We start from the raw sequence: 17,102 nt of genomic DNA, 5'->3' as shown, positions 1-17,102 counted from the left end.
CGTAGGTCATCCACAGGGGTGTACCAGGGGAAGTGGCAAGTCTTCTGTGGTTGGTGTCGTGGAAGGGGTATCTCTCCACTCGATGCCACTATTCCAGCAATAGCGGAGTTCTTCGTGAATTTGCGGGAGGAAATGCGCCTTTCAGTCTCGGCAGTGAAAGGCTATCTCTCAGCCTTAAGTCTCTTCAGGCTCAAAGGAGTGCACATTTCTTCCTCGCTGGAACTTTCCCTACTCATACGGAGTTATGAACTTACCTGCCCTCTGTCGGAAGTGAGACCTCCTCTATGGAACGTGGTTCGAGTTCTCAGGTCTCTTAAGAGATCTCCCTTCGAACCATTACGCCAGGCTTCAGATCGCCACCTTACTTGGAAAACGGTGTTCCTGCTAGCTTTGGCCTCGGCCAAGCAAGTCAACGAACTTCATGGTCTCTCCTACGAAGTCGCCCATTCAAGGGGATGGGGGGAGATAACGTTCAGGTTCGTCCCTGAGTTTTTTGCCAAGACTCAGAATCCAGGAGTGCCGGACCCTCGGTTCGACTCTTTCCAGGTTTCGAGTCTTCGTTCTGTAACAGATGACCCAGACCATCTCCTACTGTACCCAGTAAGGAGTCTGAGGCTTTATTTTAAGAGAACGGCTGCAGTTCGTCCCCAGGTGCAAGCTTTGTTTGTGAGCACTGGGAAGACGAAGAGGAGGGTCACCAAGAATACCATCTCGGCCTGGACTCGCAAGGTAATACATCTATCCTTGAATCCTGACCCTCCTCCATCACGCCACCCTAGAGCACATGATGTCAGGGGCGTAGCTACGTCCCTGGCCTTCAAGAAGAACTATTCAGTGATGCAGGTCCTGCAAGCTGGGGTGTGGAAGCGTTAGACGACCTTCACAGCCCACTACCTGCAAGACGTGACACACAGGAGACTCGATACAGCTGGTCTAAACCTCAGGCTCCTTAATGGACAAGTAGCAGAAGGTTGAGGGCATTGTTACCCGGTCTTAGTCTGTATAAATGAAAAGGTTTGTCTGGCCCTTATTCTTTTCTTCATCCTCCCCTCTCTTGGGGAAAGCAGCATCCTGGGTTCTCTGCATAGCTGACCTCAAACCACTGCAGGTAAACCATGCTTCCTTGTGTTCCTAGTATTAAGTTAATACTGTCATGTCCCCATACCCTGACGAGGTGGTATTGGGAAAGTCCTAGCCTTGAGTTCCATCTAAAGAACTCCAGGTCAACTTCCTAGGACGTGTCACACTGCATACCTTCACACACAGCTTATGTAGGCCGCAGCACTTGCACAGCAAGACGCTAGCGAGGTGCAGGGACTCCTTATTACTGAGTACTTACACACTCAAATATTGAGTCCCCGGGCAAAAGCCAAAGTCAGTAATGGCCAGGACTTACCACCCTTCCTAAGGGGTGAGTCACCCATATTAAATAGCGTGGGTTGTATTTCAGTTACGGAACAAATGACAAATTTGTAGATACAGTGAACCCTCGCTACTTCGCGGTTCGACCATCGCGGATTCACCACTTCGCGGATTTTTTCCATAACCCATATATATACAGTAATATATATATATGTATGCATGTATTTATGTATATATGTATGTATGTATATATGTAGGTATGTATATGTGTATACATATAAATATATATATATATATACACACACACACACACACACATATATATATATATATATATATATATATATATATATATATATATATATATATACGTATATATATATATATATATATATATATATATATATATCTAAAGTAAGATGATGTGATGTAGTTCTAAGGGAAAAGTATGGGAAATATGTCTGGGTAATAAGCAAAGCTCTACCTCCAGTTTGTTTCTTCATTATGATCAGAGATAAATGCAAACAAAATATTGGTTGCCATTTTTTATCATGCTTTTTAGCGTGTTTAGGAAACGCATGAAATAAAATAGCCTTTAATATTTGTGCCTGTTTTAGTTTAGGGTACTGTAGTACATGCATTAAGTGTTCTGCACATTAAAGGGTAGTTTGTTAACAGTACTACGTACAAGGGAAGGTTTTAAAAGTCTGAATATACATGTTGAATAAATAGGTAAATATGGTGTCACTACTTCGCGGATTTTCACCTATCGCGGCCGCGTCTGGAACCTATCTACCGCGATAAACGAGGGTTCACTGTAATTTGTATTTTTCTTAACTATACAAACCTTAGCTATTTAATCAAACTTACCCGCCAGCCCTGTCCCCCGTGAAAGACCTACCTCTAAGCAAAGTGAGCTAAATCACAGGTGTGTGTGAGGGGGGGGGGTTTAGCAAGCTACCCCTCCCTACCCCCCGCTAACTGGCGGTAGGGTAGTAAACCCTCGTTAAAAATCTAATGGCTCGTCACTTCAGCTACGCCGAAAGTAATTACCCATATTAAATAGCTAAGATTTGTATAGTTAGGAAATATACAAATTATCTACGAATTTGTCATTTTTAATTGCATTGCTTATTGTAAACTTTTTTTTACCTATTTCATGCTAATCCTGTTTTGATGAATAAAAGAGTATTAGGTTACCCTGTGCGTCTCATTTCGCCCTCTCTTTCTCATGAAATAAAATACTGTTACAGACTTTTATTACCCTTTGTTTTGATATTATGAACAATGTTATAATTTTGTTCTCTTGATGCATGCTCATCTAGATTAAGGTAACTTGTTCCAACACGATTATACTTACCTTTTTTGGGCTCAAGCCATGGCGTCCTGATGGAAGGTTCCTTTTTGGTAGCTTCCTTGGGTAAATAACTACTAAGATATTCCCAGAGAATTTAACCACAGGTTATCACAGAATTCTAACTTCTGGAGCGAGTATCCTAAAGGTTTCCCTTTTAAGACATCGTATATCAACAGGGGACGCATGTATTAACGCGCCACATAGCTATCTACACCCCGAACAGAGTTAATGCTTCGGTGTGTAAGGGCTGAGAATAGCTGGGAGCCGTTCCATAGCTAATCTCATCCGTGGCTACTTCTGGTACTCGAGACGTAAACAAACGGGCGCCATTGCTTAAATGACGTCACGACCGTCTTCATCCTTTGTTCAGTAGCTCGCCCTACTTAGACGGATTTTCCCTGTGCCTTACTTATTGCTTTGCATCTACGTTATGTCGCTACCTTCGGCCTCGCCTTCTTCTGGAAAGTTGAGTACAAGGTTCCAGTATTGTTTAGTTAAGCTCTGACCGTAAAGTAAATATTACTTTCCGAGATATTTGGTGTTTTGTGGCAGAGCTGTGCCTCTACCGGACCCGCCATTTTATGGCGTTGTTGTTGTTATGCATGCCTTATTTAGTTAGCCACAACAACGCTTCCGGCCTTATTTACTAATCGATAACATTAGTTTATTTAGTCTTCATAGCTAGGAACTTTTATATCGTGTTTTGACGCTTATTATCGGTCATCGATTGACCTCATACCAGTAGGCTACTATAGCCCCCAGGCCAGAGCGCCTATATATCAGTGTTCATGCATGATTTTATTAGTGATCCTAGGCTAAGTTATGAAGATAGTGGCATTATTTTACAATACTTTCGACTGTGATGCAAGTGTTTTTTTCGCCTTCAGGGACCATATAGGGGATAGGTTAGTTAGTGTCCCTTCCTAACCTAACCTACTTGTAGGACCCCTATATGCTTCCTTCATCCCCCTGCCCTTGGCATTCCCTCTGTTTAGCCTTGATTCCCTTACTAAGTAAAGGGATCAAGCGCCTAACGGAGTATAATATCGCCTCTCAGTCCTCCCTAAGGGAATGAACCCCCCTTAGGGTTGCGTCCGAGAGTGAGGAACGGCTAGCCCTTCCTCTATGGCTAGGACTAGTCTATGACTGTCCTGCGATAGCGATATGTCTTCTATCTTTCCTAGTTCAGGGCTTTTAGCCCTGCTCTAGGTTAGGTTTTGGAAAGGTTATTCTGTCCCCTGCTGAAACTGTACCCATGCACCGTTTCAGCCAGGCTGCCTTATCTTAGGTTAGGGAGTGTCCTACCTTTCCCTAGTGGCCGCTCTGGTACAGAACCCCTTCCATGGAAGACACTTCTCTTCTCCCCTCCCCACCTATCTCTTGTATAGCCTAGCCTACACTTAGGTTAGTCTATACCCATCTGTCCCCTGTCCTACAACTCCTCCTTAGGGTGGAGTGATAGGGCTACCTTGAGCTTCTATGTGCAGTCCGCTCTGGTACATATACCCTTCATAGTGTCCTATGGGGTTAGCCACTGGATGTGTTCTGTATGTAGAGGTCTCCCCCTCTTTGGGTGTTCCCTAGCCCTCCCTTGGGCTACCCTAGCTCCCGGTCCTCTGAGACCCCTGCTTCTGGGGGATAGAGCCAGCCTCTATCATGGGTACTCCCTCTCAGGGGGGGATGTCTGGGAGTCCATGACTGGACTTCTTACATCCCTCCCCCTGTCTCTCTCACTATCCGGGTGCCGGTCCCTTGCCGCCTCCACTGTCGGCGATACCCGCCTCCTACCTTGGTGACTCTCCCCTTACCCTCATGCCGCCAGCCCCCCGCGTGCCGGGGGACTGCCGACCGCCGCCGGCTTCCTGCCGATGGCTCTCCTCCTTCCTCCTAGCTTCGCCGTCCGCCTGCCGGTCGTCCACCGGAGTGCCGGCATCCATTGCCGGCAACCTGGTTCCGCTATAACCATCCTTGTCCCAGTCACCAATCCGGCATCCTCCGACTGCCGGAGCCGCCGCTCCTCTGCCGGCGTGCCGCCGTTGTGCCGGCGGCCGCCACCCTGGTATTACTCTTGACTTATATATTGTCTGTTCTAATGCCAGAAACTCTGCTGGAGCGGCCTCCGGCGTGCCGGAGGTCTGCCGGAACCCCCCGGAGGCGTCAAGACTACTTGCACCCCCTTCTACTAGCTATCATATGAATACTGATAGCCCTACACTGCAAACAGATGTCCTGTTTACGCTATTAGATCAGTGCCTTGGTACTGTTCTATTAGTAATCATGCTGTCTCTTTGCATTCTTCAAAATTCCAGCATGCTGCGTGTATCTTAGCGCGGCTGGTTGCCGGAAGCAGTTACCCTAAGGGACCTGTTAGCCCCCTAATTTGGGACTGAGTGGCCTCGGTCCCAAACTTATCCTTGGCATTTTCCATGGAATTCCATTGCCCTATGGACTTCTAAGAAATACTATCCTGTGCCTTCGGCCATCTCGGATTATCCAAGGATAAAGCTTGCGGTAGCCAGCCGGGCGGGATGCATGGAGTATGTTTTCTTTACTACTTCAATCTCTATGCATCACACCCTTCATTAAGTTAAAATTATTGATTAATATTAACTTAGATTAAGAGCCATTCTTATGACTCCCCCCATACTCATTTTCTCTTTCTTCCACAGGAGGAGCAGATGAAGTGTGACTTCGACTCCTGCGCTGTGAAACGCCCGCACTTCTACGGGCATACGGCTTGCAGGACTCACGCCCCTTGTGCTAACAAGAAAGGGGATTTGAAATTCTGGGACCCGCTGAACTGTACGGTCTGCCAGGCTCACATAGCTGATGGCTTCCATAACTCTCCCTCAGCGGAGATCAGGGACATTGCTCGAGAGAAGCTACGCAAATGGGTGCGTGGCTTCCAGAAGAATGCCACCGGACCGTACCTGGCCACTGAAGAATTGAGGTCACTTCTGTTCCCAAAGGCCTCCCCTGATTCTGTGGTGCCCAAGGATTTGATCCCCACTGTCCAAATTACGGTGGAACCTGATGTAGTCATGGCCCAGTCCATGCACGATTGCCGCCTAGATTCCGATGATGACGAACACATGTCGGATGTCTCGGAGGGTACGGAGAAGACCCTCATGGCTCAAGGAGCTGAAGATGACGAAGACCAGGTGGAATACGCCGAGTCGGAGCAAGAGGTCGCTCCTCCTTCCATCTCCACCCCTACTCCTACACCGACGGAAGTGTCTCTCCCGTCTACCTCCACGACCCCGGAACCCTCATCATCCACTCAGGAAATGATCCGGTTGATTAGAGCCGTCATGGACGACAAGTTAAAGGAGAATCAGGAGTTCATCAGGTCCATGATGGGACCCAAAGAACCGAAGAAGATCTCGGTTAAGGATCTCCCCGCTTGCTCTCATGCCAACCCATGGAGGTATGCTGAGCATATGGTGATAGCGACCGGCAGAATCTTTGTCAGCGACAAGATCGGCTCGGTCCCCCTGGAAGATGTGGAATTCTTCCCAAATTTTGAGGCCTACCCGGACTGTTACGTCCGACTTCGCTCTGAACCTGCCTCTAAAGAAGAGACCGAACCGAAAGAAGAGATAGTGTTCGATCTCGCGAAGGCCCAGGCTATGCTAGCCAACACGTTCAAGAGTAGGGGTTTTACCTGCTCTAAGCTTCCGGCCCTGAGCAAGAAGCACCCTACCTACGTCGCACCTGAAAATGCGGTACTTCCATTCATGGAAAAGGCCTTCGCTGCGTGCCTTAAAGCTGTGGAAGAGGGGAAAGCCTGCCCTGCACTGGAGGAGTGCAGACCCTTCTCCATAGTTACTCCCCCTGACGCTCGACACTGGAAGGACATCCAGCATACTTTCGTCGTGGGAAAGCTAGATCCTGACGTCGCCGGACGTCAGTTTAATGAAGACCTCCCGAAACTTAACGATCACCTCCTTCGTCGGGAACAAGATACGAAGGAGAGGCTCGCAGCATCTATGTCCCACCAGGTCCAACTTGACATTATGGCCTGTGACACCAGAGTACCAGACCACTACATGGTACTTGCCAAATCCCACATGGCAACCCTGGTGAAGGACATGTACCACTTCATGAAGGCTCGGAGAGCCTGTCGTGAATTCGTGTTCGCAGGTGCCACTGTGAAACACGAACCCCGGAGGCTGATTTCCTCCAACATCTGGGGCAAACACCTCTTTCCTTCTGACCTTGTGAAGGAGATCACCGACAAAGCCGCCACGGAGAATAGGAACCTTCTCCACAAGTGGGGCATGTCAAAGAAGAGGAAATCCTCTCAGGACGACGGACCTCAACCTAAGAGGAAATCTTCAAAACAGAAACCCCAGCAACGTCAACCAAGACGTCAGTTTCCGGGACCCGCTACCTCCCAAGTGGCAGCTCAGCCACAATAGACCTTTCAACTGGTCACCCAACCGGTGTTGTCACAGTCACCGGTCTTCACCCCTGCTTTCGAGCAACAGACGACTACCTTTCGTCCCAAAGGTAGAGGCTCAAACAGAGGTGCAGGCAGAGACGCGTCTCGCCGTCCCTCCAGAGGCAGAGGAGGAAAGGGAGCTAGCGGCCGAGGCAGCAAGCCCTCGGGACACCAGAAGCAATGAAGTGCTTCCGGTGGGAGGAAGACTCCGCCAATTCCAGGATCGTTGGACCTTCGATCCCTGGGCACACAGCATCGTCAAGAAGGGTCTAGGCTGGAGTTGGACTCAACCACCCCCAACATTCCAGCAGTTCTTCCAACAATCAACCCCCCTTCTGGAAGAATATGTCCTAGATCTCTTGAACAAGAAGGTGATAAGGAAGGTAAAGTCCACCAGGTTCCAAGGAAGACTGTTTTGTGTCCCCAAGAAAGACTCCGACAAACTCAGAGTCATTCTGGACTTATCCCCCCTCAACAAGTTCATAGCGAACGACAAGTTCAAGATGCTGACTCTTCAACAAATAAGGACCCTTCTGCCTCGAGGTTCCTACACGGTCTCCATAGACCTGGCGGATGCCTACTGGCACGTTCCAATGAACCATCACGCTTCCTCCTACCTAGGATTTCGACTCCAAAAGAAAAGCTACGCCTTCAGGGCCATGCCCTTCGGCCTCAATGTGGCCCCTCGGATCTTCACAAAGCTGGCGGACGCCATAGTACAACAGCTCCGCCTCCGAAACGTCCAGGTGATGGCCTACCTCGACGACTGGCTAGTTTGGGCTCCATCGCCCGAGGATTGTGTAAAATCCTGCAACAAAGTCACCCAGTACCTAGAACACCTGGGATTCAAGATAAACGAGAAGAAATCTCGCCTCTCTCCAGCTCAGAAGTTCCAGTGGTTAGGAATCCAATGGAACCTTCAGTCACACCGCCTTTCCATCCCCCAGAAGAAAAGGAAGGAAATAGCAGGGTCTGTCAAGCGACTACTAAAATCCAAACGGATTTCAAGACGCCAGCAGGAACGAGTTCTAGGCTCTCTACAGTTCGCCTCAGTAACAAACCCAGTGCTTCGTGCACAGCTAAAGGATGCCGCGGGAGTCTGGAGACGTTCTGCATCCATCGCTCGAAGAGACCTCAAGAGACGGCTCCCAAACAGACTTCGACTTCTCCTCAAGCCGTGGTCGGAAGCAAAGGCCCTGAAAAGGTCCATTCCTCTTCAACACCCACCTCCATCACTTAACATCCACACGGACGCTTCGCTGGAGGGTTGGGGAGGTCACTCCCACCAAAAACAGGCTCAAGGCACCTGGTCTCCCCTGTTCAAGACGTTCCACATCAACATCTTGGAGGCCATGGCGGTCCTTCTAACTCTGAAGAAACTATCCCCGCCTCCCTCGATCCACATTCGTCTAACCCTAGACAACTCGGTGGTAGTTCGATGTCTCAATCGCCAAGGCCCAAGATCGCCCCAGATAAATCAGGTGCTTCTCCCAATCTTCCGTCTGGCAGAGAAGAAGAAGTGGCACCTGTCTGCAGTTCACCTACAAGGATTCCGCAACGTGACAGCGGATGCTCTATCTCGAACAAACCCGATAGAGTCGGAATGGTCTCTAGACGCAAGATCATTCTCCTTCATCTCTCACCAAGTCCCAGAACTTCAGATAGATCTCTTCGCAACGAGCGACAACAATCAACTTCCTCGGTATGTGGCCCCGTACGAGGACCCCAAGGCAGAAGCAGTGGATGCCATGTCACTGGACTGGAACAGATGGTCCAAGATCTACCTGTTCCCTCCCACCAACCTTCTGCTGAAAGTCCTCTCCAAACTGAGAACCTTCAAAGGGACAGCGGCCCTAGTGGCTCCCAAGTGGCCCCGGAGCAACTGGTACCCCCTGGTCCTGGAGCTGCAGCCCAAGCTGATCCCTCTCCCGGGCCCAGTTCTCTCCCAACAAGTACAGAAGTCGACTGTCTTCGCTTCATCATCGAAAATCAAGGACCTTCATCTCATGATTTTCTCTCCCTAGCCGCAAAGAAGAGGTTTGGGATCTCGAAGAAAAGTCTAGACTTCCTCGAGGAATACAAGACCGAATCCACAAGACGGCAATACGAATCATCCTGGAGAAAATGGGTCTCTTTCGTCAAGACAAAAAATCTTAAAGAAATCACAATTGATTTCTGCATGTCCTTCTTCATTCACTTTCATGGACAAGGATTAGCAGCCAATACGATTTCAACCTGCAAATCGGCCTTGACCAGACCAATTCTGTATGCCTTCCAAATTGATCTGTCCAGCGACATCTTCAATAAACTACCGAAAGCATGTGCTCGTCTACGCCCAGCACCCCCACCGAAACCGATCTCCTGGTCATTAGACAAGGTGCTCCATTTCGCCTCCAACTTGGATAATGATTCATGCCCTCTCAAGGATCTGACTCAGAAAGTTATATTTCTCTTTGCTCTTGCTTCGGGAGCCCGAGTCAGCGAAATAGTGGCATTATCAAGAGAAGAGGGTCACATCCTGTTTACTGATACAGGAGACATTACCCTCTCCCCTGATCCGACGTTTCTCGCCAAAAATGAATTACCCACCAAAAGATGGGGCCCCTGGAGAATATGCCCCCTGAAGGAAGATGTCTCTTTATGCCCAGTAGAGAGCCTCAAGGTCTATCTTCGCAGAACTTCGAACTTTGGTGGAGGCCAACTCTTCAAAGGAGAAACATCGGGCAGCGACCTGTCACCGAAACAATTAAGAGCGAAAATCACCTACTTCATTCGCAGAGCGGATCCTGACAGTACACCCGCCGGTCATGATCCTAGGAAAGTTGCATCATCTCTGAATTTCTTTCAGAGTATGGACTTTGAAAGCCTTAAAAGCTTCACAGGCTGGAAGTCCTCGCGCGTTTTCTTTAAACATTATGCGAAACAAGTGCACGAAGTCAAACATTTTGTGGTAGCCGCAGGTAGTGTTATGAAACCTGCACCTAACTCTGCATAGAACAGTGAGTTACTTGGGACTCTAACTCTTCGGGTGCCTATGTTGACCCTCGAGCGATACATAGTGATGTCGAAAACACTTAGTGCTTTTATAACTGTTCTTATCCCAGGTGAAATGTCATAGTTGTCACACAAGTGCCGCATGCCCTGAGCATGATGTGTTTTAATCAAAGACTAACGTTCCTCGAGAACGAGTGCCTACTAATAAATTTGAAATTCCTTTTCAGATTCAAGAGCAAGTCTTTATTACTATGTACATTATAATTACTGTAAATGAACTTTACTTATTGCTGCAATTCATTTAATTTCTGCATTTGTGAAATAAAATTTCTATTTTATTACCTGTGCGTCTCAATCAGCTCCTACTTACTATGAAATACATGCCTGTCGTAGTTTTATTATCCCCTTTCCTTATGGTTCATGGAGAAATTAAGATACTAACTCTTAATTTATATTCACTCTGATTATGTAATGTTCCAATACGAATACTTACTCTTCATACCCTGGAGATGAAACCAACCTTCTCAGCACACAGTGTCCAACCACCACTGGTCTGCTTTCAGAATGTTCCTATACGAATGCCAAACATTCAGCTTCGTCTCCAAGTTCTTCAAGTTCTTCTATCAGGGTGAATAGCCCTTCAATACCACATTGACGTCGGCATGGCCCGTGGGAACTTCACTGCCAAGGGGGGCAGGAAGATTCTTCCCTACGGTTCTTTACTAAGATTACTATGCTATTTTGTCAATGCCCTTGGCACTTACTAATAGGGGAAAATCTACCACGATACATTGATTCTCTGGTATTCTTCCATCAGGACGCCATGGCTTGAGCCCAAAAAACGGATTTTGAGCGAAGCGAAAAATCTATTTTTGGGTGAGATAGCCATGGCGTCCTGATGGACCCTCCCTGCTACTTCGTCCAGTTTTTAGGTCCCACCCTGCTCTGCTGTATCATGGTGATCGGCAAGCAACTGGCTTCAGGATGAAGACGGTCGTGACGTCATTTAAGCAATGGCGCCCGTTTGTTTACGTCTCGAGTACCAGAAGTAGCCACGGATGAGATTAGCTATGGAACGGCTCCCAGCTATTCTCAGCCCTTACACACCGAAGCATTAACTCTGTTCGGGGTGTAGATAGCTATGTGGCGCGTTAATACATGCGTCCCCTGTTGATATACGATGTCTTAAAAGGGAAACCTTTAGGATACTCGCTCCAGAAGTTAGAATTCTGTGATAACCTGTGGTTAAATTCTCTGGGAATATCTTAGTAGTTATTTACCCAAGGAAGCTACCAAAAAGGAACCTTCCATCAGGACGCCATGGCTATCTCACCCAAAAATAGATTTTTCGCTTCGCTCAAAATCCGTTTTCTATCTGGCCCTGGGACTGGCAGGTATCTCCGAGACTAGGTGAGTTCCTCTATCAAGCAACTTCAAGATGTTCCTTCAGTCCAATTAGGACTTCCCTGCCAGGGGGGCAGGAAGCAGTAACATGGTATATGCTTATCTGAGGTGGCGTGACGGATATGCCACAGGTCTCTATGGTCATCAGACCAAAGGAATATTGTTTAGAAGTCGAAAGGCACTACAAAAAAGGGGAAAAATCCATGATACATTAATTCTCTGGTACACTTCCATCAGGACGACATGGCTTGAGCCCAAAAAACGGATTTTGAGCGAAGCGAAAAATCTATTTTTGGGTGAGATAGCCATGTCGTCCTGATGGACCCGCCCTTGTTCTCTATTCGGCCTTGACAGGCCCGTCCCAATCTTATTGTATCATGGAGGCTGGCATAAACGCCGAAAGGAATAACAATGCCGCGCGGCGGCGGCGTCATCCAAGATGGCGGCCAACATGGCGACCGGATGTTGACGCCGCCGAGTACCAAAACAGTATCGGAGGAGGAGAACTTTGTAACGGCTCCTCCTATAACTTGCCACTATTCCCCCTCGAAGCGTAAACGCTATGTGGGGTGCAGATAGCTATGTGGCGTGTCAAGCATACGTCCCCTGTTATTATACGATATCCTAAAGGGAAACCTTATGGGTACTCGCGCCAGAAGTTAGAATTCTGGGAAACCTTTAGTTTAATTCTCTGGGAATATCTACTGTAGTCATATATACCCTTAGGAAGTTACTGAAGGAACCTTCCATCAGGACGACATGGCTATCTCACCCAAAAATAGATTTTTCGCTTCGCTCAAAATCCGTTTTGGAGTAATTACTCCATTTCTGTGCTTGACCTGTGTCGCTCCGTGAAATGCTCCTTATAGCACCATTTCTAAGGCATGAATATTGCTAAATATACCAGAGCAAAAAAGGATGCATGGAATGCCAGGAATCAACCCAGCTCACTCACTCTAATGAGTGTCGGTATAGTAACTGGGGCTTGATAGAACCACGACCATAGGTCCCTCACCAGTTAGACCTCTCCTTCTTCCACATCCCCCGGAACTACGAGGTACTGATCTACACTCGACTGCTGCCTCCTACTACGACTATCCTCCACTCACCCCTACCCCTCCCCACCCTTCCTCTCTTCATTCCTCCTTAGCACCAGCGACGGTTCAGACGTGTTTTTCTTAGCTCTGTGTTGTTTTGTGTTTTTCAAGATGTCCGACATTTTGGAGATCCCTGCTCCCAAGTTGAGTATTATATTTGTCTGTTTGGGATTTCTTGGTAGCGACACTCTTAATTTTAACCTTGTTGGTTTTTATCTCAGCCGCTTTGTTGACGTTCCCTTACGGGTGTGTACGCGGCCATTTTGGTGTCGCTTCCTCGTGATCTCTTTGTTTTGTCCGACTTTCAATTAGTTCCTCATACTAATTGTAGTCTCATTATGTGTTCTGGACATCTAATTCAATGTTTTGGCATGATTTTTCATTAATTAGGCTATTTGGTCAGTGTTAGTTAGCCTAACCAGCCGAGCAATGGTGTATCTTGAGTTTCCTTTCCAAGTCGGCAACTACCCGATTTTGGAAGGTTTAGCTATTATTTCCCTTTACGCCGTGTTCCTCTCCCCCTAATTTACTCAGTGTTATCGATTTAGCCTATTTAATTGAATTTCATTGTCTTTTATTATATTAATTGAGTTTCATGTTTGCCATTATATGTTGTTTTTGTTTGCGTGGTTCGCGGGAAGCTACATGCTTGCCGCCTCATCGGGTCTCCCCTTTGTGTTTCGGAGAGTAGTGGTCACCTGATTTCGAGCCAGTCTCCCCCCCCTCGTGGTGTCCTCTCCCCCTTTACGCCTTTCGCCACTCCCTACATAGGATGGTAGGCTTGGATCACGTGCTGTTAGAAAACGGGAAGTCACCCGAGGTGGAAGCTGGCTCCTACGCTCCGTGCGTCGTTGATTGTAGCGCTCTCTCCTCGTTTCGTCTCGGTTGGCCACCAGGCATATGGGACTGGGTATGCGCCTAGCCTCACGCCCCCCTCCCCTCTCTCGGGTTATCCACCCTGGTTATCCTCCAGTTCCGGAGGGCCCGGATAATTTGAGAATCGTACCTACTATGGTAGTTATGTTTCTTTGATCGGATTCAGATATCCTACTCTGTTCTGATACCTTACTTTATCCTGTAGTTGGTTACGTATTTTTATATAGATATTTGGTTCGAGAGAGAGGGGCTGCGACGGAGCTTATGGTGTGTGTTAGAGTTAAATACATAGCATTTAATTTTTGCGCCGGACTTACGCATGTATTCCATAGCTATATTACTTACATAGCATTGGGTTTTGCGCCGGATTTACGCATGTCTTCCGGCGCTACAGTATTTTATTTCCCAAATCTGTCATTTGAATTCATTTTATTTTCATGTTTCCGGAGCCTGCGGATTTCGATGGTTGTTTCTAGTCTTCTTTTCCCTTCTTGCTTACGCTCCCCACTCTGGTGGGTGTCCCATGTGCTAAGAAGCTTACGCTCCCCACTCTAGTGGGTATCCCATGTGCTGAGAAACTCATAATAGTTTACTTTCTTTGGGTCTGGCGGACTGGTTCACGGTTAATCCACTCATCATTTTTCGGGGCTCCGGACATTTATGTTTATTATTTTCTGACATGACAGAGGGGTAACATGTTTATTGAATGCTATTATGTACTTACTTCTTTAGCTCTTAAGCGCGCATGCTCTGTGCTGGGTATCACAGCGGAATTTAATTCTTTAAGTTTTGCGCCGGGGTTCCCGATGCAAGTTAATTTTATACTCATACGGGTATATCTAATTATCTTGCAGGTGGTACACTGTCAGGAGACGGCATGCACGGCTGTGTTGCAGCAGCCTTGTGGGCATGAGGTTTGTCGCTCTCGTGCCGGGTGTGCGGTCCAAGTGGCCGATCTTTTGGTCCGGCATCCAGATGGGTGCGAGATTTGTTATGCCCTGGTCTCTGACGTTACGAATGATTCGGTATGTACTATTTTCTTTCCCCTATTTCTTTTTTTTTTTTGTCTGTTCAGACTTTTTGTATTATTTGTTACAATTTTGTGGGACCAATAATTTTGCTACATACTGATATTAGAGCGATAATGCTTTCTTTCCTGCACTCCCTTTTTATGATTTGCGTTCTAACGGGATTGTCTCTTTCAGGTCTCTCCCGCCATCAAGAGCGCTTCTCTTGCGAGTTTCAAGACCTGGGTTGGTGGTTTTGGCCGGAACGTTAAGCCCAAGCAGCCTTATATTTTGGCAGAGGAGATGTGTTCCCTCCTTTACCCTAATGCTAAGATGTCAGCGGCGGTGGCATCTGATGTGGCGGCACCGATCATCGCCAGGATTCGCGAGGAGACTCAAGCCTTCCCTGATGACTTAGTGGGACTGGGCGATGATGTTCTCGATGACGTGGCTGTGATTAATGTGGATGTAGAACCTATGGTCGTCGATTCGACTGGTACAGGTAGGGTGGTAGGTGAGGCAGGTAGCGTGCAGTCTAAGGTTCCTTTCCTTAGTCCAGCGCATTCTCTTTCTTCTTCTGTTTCTTCTTTTCAGGGATTTACTGGTAAGGTCGTGGACAAGTCTTGCTCAGTGGTTCCTAAAGTTAAGCATGTCAAGAAGACTTTGCCTAAGGCTAGCAAGCCTTCCAAAATACTCCAATCCCTCCCCGTCAGGCCATCCTCGGCTTCTAAGCGACAGTCGGTCTCGAGAAAGGTTTCCCCGATGGCTCAGAGCTCGAGAGTGAGGAGCTCAAAGGGTAAGTTCCCGGAACTGGCCTTTGATCCGGTATCCTTTTTGAGTCAGCTTATGGAGAAGATGGGGAGTATTGTGCAATCCCATATTGATCCTCTTGCTGATCGTCTGCAGTCGATGGACTCTCTCGCCCAACGACTGCAGAATCAGGAGACCATTATGGAGACACTCTTGCGGTCCGGCCTTCCACAGCAACAGCAGTTCGTAGTCCCAGATGCATCAAAGCTCCCGGCGTTTGTGAAGAGCAACCCGTGGAGGTTGGCCCTGCATGCCCCGTTCTCGGAGGGCATGTTGACCATTGAAGGTTGTGGTACCTGTCCGGTGGAGAACTTTGAGTTCTACCCGCCGAGCTTGCAGTTCCCATTCCTAGGTTATGCGCGTTTGACAGAGGACACGCTTGTCAGAGTGGATAGAGTGCCAAAGGAGACTGTTATCTTCCCTAAGGAGCAGGCTCAGTCCGCCTGGGTCCGGACTCTGACTGAATGGGAATGTGTGAACACCAAGTTAACCCCTGACAAGGGCACGTATACCATGTTTGTGGTCGAGGAACAAACTCCTACTCCGCGCACCATCAAAGTAATGGATCTTACTTTGCAAGCGGCCACGTAGGATAAACCTATGCCACAACTTCGGGAGACAGACCTCACTTCTTTGCTCTTCCCAGGGGACCAAGACTGCTGGAATGATGCTCCAGCGACCTTCACGGCGGGGAAGTTAGCTCCGGACTGTGCGACTGCACAGTTCAGTGAACACCTTCCCATGCTGTCAGATTCGTTGATTCGTACGGAATATGAAGCTCGAGTCAGATTGAGTAGATCCATTAACTCTGCTACTATGGCGGAGATGGCTTCTTTGGTTTACGCGGATGAGTCTCTCTTTAAGATCTTAACGAAGTCTTTGCTTCACACACTTCAGTGTGATGCTTACGACATCACTGTCGCTCGTCGTGCGTGCCGGAAGCATGTCTTAGCGGAGGCTTCCATTCGACATGAGCCTAATAGGTTGATAAAAGCCTCGGTCTGGGGGGCAGATCTTTTCCCAGATTATGTGGTGAACGGCGTCCTCAGTGAGGCAGCCTGAGTCATTCAAACCCTTCATGTTAGGTGGGGCCTCGTTCCTAAGAGGAAGTTCGAATCCGCTGGCCCGCAGTTACGGTTGCAGGAAAAGGCCGCGACGATTTCTTCCTTTCCAGGGTTCCCAACCCCAACCTGTGGTACAGGCAGTGCCTGTATCCCAGATACGACATCAATCCGCCTCTAAACCTCAGCCCCAACAGCAGTTTGTGCTGGTAAGTCAGCCACCTCAACCTTCGACTTCCTTCTCGACTTCACCTGCTTTTAACCCTGCCTTTGAATCTCAAGGCCTGGTCCAAGGTTATAGTAGGCAAGTGAGAGGGAGTAGGTCTAGAGGACTTTTTCGCTACAGGGGAGATGGTCGAGTTTCCGGGAGGGGCAGAGGATCCCGAGGGAACCGTGGTAGCAGACCATCTGTGGCCCAATGAGACTCCTCAGGTATGGGGGAGGCTATATCTGTTTCGAACCCGGTGGACGTTCAACAAGTGGGCCCACAGCATAGTATCCAACGGCCTAGGGTGGAGTTGGATTCACTTTTTATCAGAGTCCATCGGCGGATATCACAGATTTCACTCAAGATCTTCTTTTAAAGAATACGGTACAAGAGGTCAGGCGTTTAAAATTTCAAGGTTGCTTATTCGGCGTGCCAAAGAAAGACTCAGACAAACGAAGGGTCATTGTAGACCTGTCTCGTTT

General features: G+C 48.0%; 1 pseudogene; it reads left to right on the top strand.

Annotated features, from left to right (window-relative positions):
- Window positions 1-16,834, top strand: part of LOC137631268 (uncharacterized) — a 29,024-nt pseudogene extending 12,190 nt beyond the window's left edge.
- The last annotated feature ends 268 nt before the right edge of the window (window positions 16,835-17,102 follow it).

This window comes from Palaemon carinicauda, chromosome 39 (assembly GCF_036898095.1).
Source record: "Palaemon carinicauda isolate YSFRI2023 chromosome 39, ASM3689809v2, whole genome shotgun sequence".
Lineage (NCBI taxonomy): Eukaryota > Metazoa > Arthropoda > Malacostraca > Decapoda > Palaemonidae > Palaemon > Palaemon carinicauda.
The sequence above is the reverse complement of the archived record's forward strand: the minus strand, read 5'-3'. Positions and strand labels throughout refer to the sequence as shown.